This window comes from Mustelus asterias, chromosome 4, assembly GCF_964213995.1.
Source record: "Mustelus asterias chromosome 4, sMusAst1.hap1.1, whole genome shotgun sequence".
Taxonomy (NCBI): domain Eukaryota; kingdom Metazoa; phylum Chordata; class Chondrichthyes; order Carcharhiniformes; family Triakidae; genus Mustelus; species Mustelus asterias.
Window position 1 is genome coordinate 52,867,915 of NC_135804.1, and position 4,624 is coordinate 52,872,538.

At 42.5% G+C, this 4,624-nt stretch overlaps 1 pseudogene; it reads left to right on the forward strand.

Moving 5' to 3' along the window:
• The first annotated feature begins 4,017 nt into the window (after positions 1 to 4,017).
• On the forward strand, positions 4,018 to 4,221 carry LOC144493267 (U2 spliceosomal RNA; annotated as a pseudogene).
• Positions 4,222 to 4,624: the final 403 nt, after the last annotated feature.

The window sequence follows — 4,624 nt, forward strand, 5'->3', positions numbered from 1 at the left end:
GGATGCACCAACTGTGCCACTGACTGTGTATATAAAGGCAAATCCTCTGACAAATTTAGTTGTTGTTCCTGAACAACAGACCCTTCAGACACAAGATATGAAATATTGTCCAAATGTACTGTATTCCACAAGCTGCATGTTCCCAGTATCTGTAAATTGATAAATTGTGTGTTTAAATGAAGCCATGAAAAGTGAATGAATATTATTGAAATTATCCTTTTTGTGTTAAGAATTGAATAAGATTCCGTTATTTGATGTCTTGTGATCAATCCCATTTTCATACTTAAGGATCTGTTATTCCTAATGACAGCACCTTGTCTGACCAATTAGCTGATATCTAACAGTACTATCCAGCCACATTGCAAAATAATATGTATTCAAGCTACAGTAACATCTGTTTCAATCTGGTCAGTGAGGTTAAGCTATATGATGATGAACCATTGAGGAGTGAATGATTCAAAATGATGAAGGGGATAGATAGAGTGAACATTCAAAGACTATTTCCTCGGGTGGATGGAGCTATTACAAGGGGGCATAACCATAGGGTTCATGGTGGGAGGTATAGGAAGGATATCAGAGGTAGGTTCTTTATGCAGAGAGTGGTTGGGGTGTGGAATGGACTGCCTGCAGTGATAGTGGAGTCAGACACTTTAGGAACATTTAGGCAGTTATTGGATAGGCACATGGAGCACACCAGGATGATAGGGAGTGGGATAGCTTGATCTTGGTTTCAGATAAAGCTCGGCACAACATTGTGGGCCGAAGGGCCTGTTCTGTGCTGTACTGTTCTATGTTCTATGTAATACTGCTGACTCTCATGCACGAGTGTAGCTGCATCCTGCTGTTAACTATACAGGAAATTAGATGTAAGCCTGTCCCATTTGCCTACATGTTAGGTCCTGAGAGGCAGAGTTTTGTTAACCTCAGGTACATGAAGGATATAATGTGGGGCGAAGGGTCAAAAATGTGTTGAAATCAGAAATCAGGAGAAGACAAAGGAATGGATGAGAATTTCAAGCACAGATGATCTGATGCAGTGGTTGAGTCGAGCAATGTTAAAGAGGTGGAAATAGGCAGCCAAATGACAGCACACGGTAAGGGGAAAAATGTAAGGAAAGCACACTTTAAAATAGCTGCCTGGCACATAAAGAGTTAACTGGGAAAGGAACAATTAAACAGATACCGACTTCCACTTATACAAAGATCACTTCAAATCAAACCCAACAGACAAGCCATTTAAAAATCACAGACAGTGATTTAAAGTAAAGAAACACCTCAGGAAGCCAAGCCAAGGATCAAGACATCTTTTAGATAAGGAAAAACCCGAGACAAAGGGAGTAGATTAGTCATAGGAAGAGCAAGAAAATATGAATGCAGGAAAACCGATTAGCACCTGAATGAGCCGAAACCAACCATTGATAACCACAGACGTAGGAAATGTACCCATTCATAAGAACAATACTATGTTAAATGTCTGTATCTGTTTGTATCTGCCTATAATGATGTGATAATGTTCAAATCTTCGGTCCATCTATTGTGTAAAAAGTATAAAGATGGACCGTTCCCGACATTTTACCGAGAGAAGGTTCGCTACGGAGCTCAGTTGAATAAACTGTGTTTTGGAATCTCGAGATCTGACTACTAGTGGATTTTTCCCACAACAACACAAATGTGGTGAGAAGCTGACCTCAGGATCAAATATGACCCCAACATTGCAAACTGACGGCTTCAGCCTCAGGGAGTTGCAGGGCAGAAGGATGGGGTCAGTGCCCAGAGACAAGGCTGGGGCAGCTATAGCAGGTGTTGTGGGAAAAATCCACTAGTAGTCAGACTTCAAGATTCAGAAAATACGATTTATTAAATGGAGCTCCATGGAGACAAGGTACTTGGTCTGTAGCAAACCTTCTCTCAATTGTATGCCGGGAGCGGTTCAATTTTATACCCTTTACACAATGGGTAAACCGGTGAGTCGAACATTATCACATTGTTTACGTGAGTACAAGTATTTAACATTTTATGAATGGGTACATTTCCCCATGTTTACAAGAGTACAAACAGGTATAGACATTTAGCATTTTATGAATGGGTACATCTCCTTATGTCTGTATCTATCAATGGCTAGTTTCGTCTCGTTCAGGTGCTAATCGGTTCCCTCGCATTCATATTTCCCGCCTTCCTTTAACATTAATCTAAGCTCTTTGTTTTGGGGTTTCCTTATCTTAAAAGATGTCTTGACCCTTGGCTTTGGCTTCCTGAGGTGTTTGTTTGCTATGAGTCACTGTCTGTGATTTGGAAATGGCTTGTCTGTTAGGTTTTTCTGAACAGCAGGAGCCTGTGTCTGCTCTTTTGGCTTTCCCAGTTAACCCTTTATGTGCCAGGCAGCCATTTTAGAGTGTGCTTTCTTGTATTGCCATTTTAGAGTGTGCCCCCCTTGTATTTTCCCCCTTACAGCAGGCAACAGCTTGTACTTCCAAATATGTAGTGCAAGGAAATTTCTTATTTTCCAGTACTGAAGTCTGCTGTTGTTAAGAAAGTGTGGAGGAGCAGAGAGAGGCGGTGGAGAAGGAGAGCTGGGTTCCATCAGTGTAAATGTGGACACTCAGGTTTTGGTGTGATGTCACCAAGGGGCAACATGTAGATGAGAAGATGGGAGAGGGCCGAGGATAGATTTTTGGTGGACACCTCCAGAAATAATAGTGCAGGAACAGGAAGAGTATACATAGCGGGCCGTTTTGGGTCTAAGACTGGAAAGACAAGAACACACTCAAACAAACACCCAGGAGGGAGAGCAAATCTAAAGAATCACATGAGGAGTAATCGGATGGCCTGTCCATACAGAAACATGTGACCCGTATTTCAGTCTACAGACGCATTGGTCTGAGTGGAACCATGTGAGAGCAATGGCACTGAGCAAGGTATTGAAGGAGATGGGGGAAGTGTCATTGGCCATGTTAAAGACTGCAGGGTGATGAGCAGTGATAATGGGCTCAGATTATAATCACTAGAGCATGTCATTGTGACTTTGGGAATATTCCTCACAGGGGTGTCATGGGGAGAATCTTGATTGGAGAGGATCAATCAGGAAATTCTGGGAAAGATGTGTGTGAACCTGTAAGATGACAAAAAGATCCTGGATTTAGGAGAGATGGGGCTGGTTGTTGAGGAGACACATGCTTTGAAAGACAGACAGCAAACTCAACAGGAAATTTGAAAGTGGAATTTATTGAATTTGCAAAGTTCCTAACCGTGTGTGTACAGAATTGTCAATTATTCTGTCATTCTCTTTCTCTCTCTCTCTCTTAGGTAGCCCCTCAGGATTGAGGATGAATTTCTTCCACTCCAGCGTTGTGGGCCCTGAGGTGACTAAAAAGCCCAATGCTGGGTCCACACACTGTGCCACAGATTGGGGTAAGTAATGTTTGATGGGGTGGGTGGCAAGCTCGGGTTCTGGAATGCTCCTTCTGCTGTCTGTGCTTGGCTTCCACCTGCATCTGCTGAAGATACTCAAAATGTCTGGTACCTTTGCGGATACTTTATCTTCAGTTTGGAGGGTCTCGAACAATCAGTTCCTGCAAATTGTGAGGCTGTTACATTTTTTTTCAGGGACATTTTGAGGACATTCCCTGAAACATTTCCATTGAACTACTGGTAACTGCTTGCTGTGATGGAGGTCAGAGTAAGGAGCTTGTTTTGGAAGTTTTGAATCAGGCATGCGGACCACGTGGCCCACCCAATGTACCTGATTAACCATAACCAGGGCCTCCACACTGGGAATGTTGGCCTGAGAGAGGACACTGATATTGGAGCATCGATTCTGTCATTGAATTTGCAGGATTTTGCAGGGAAGTCCTGGTGATATTTCTTCAGGGATTGAAGGTGTTTGCTGTACATTGTCCATGTATCTGACGCATACAGGAGGGCAGGTAGCACTGCAACCCTATGTTCAGAACTCTGTCAGTCACACAACAATAAGCGGGCAGTCAGGAAGAGGTGAAATGCTTTCAAAGAATAATTACCATCGCTTCTCGGCCTTTTGGCTAAGATCAAGTGTAGTATGGATTGGATGCTGCACTTGGTTGAGATCATTAGGTTACATTGAAGCTTCATATGTTTCATATGAAGTAATTTTTAAAAGCGGTATCTCGGCCTTTTGGCTAAGATGCAAATGAGCTCAAGTCTTGGAGGAGGAATTGCTTTCCCTCCTCCAATCAGCTTGGCTCATGTAGATCAGGCCCAGGACAGGGTAAATGGTCGCTTGCCCTGTCTGGCCAGCCTGGATCGGAAATGTCTCAACTTGTTGAGACTCTGAATTGGACTTGATTTGATTGAATTGGAAAAGTATAAAACAAAAAAAAAGAATAATTACCATTCTAATACAGGGAAACATCACAGGATCTTTACTTACAGGAAGATCCCAGCGATATCAATAAGTAAAATGACCAGGTCATTGGTTTTAGCAATGTTAATGGAGATCTGCGTGTCCACTGGGACAGTGCGTAAATTCGAATGTAGAATTTTAATTTTGGAAACTTGATCATTTACAACAGATGCCACACCCTCTCTCTCCTCCGCCAGTAACTGGAGTTTTGTGGGTTTTATTAACTGAGTTGGTGCTGGAGAAAAA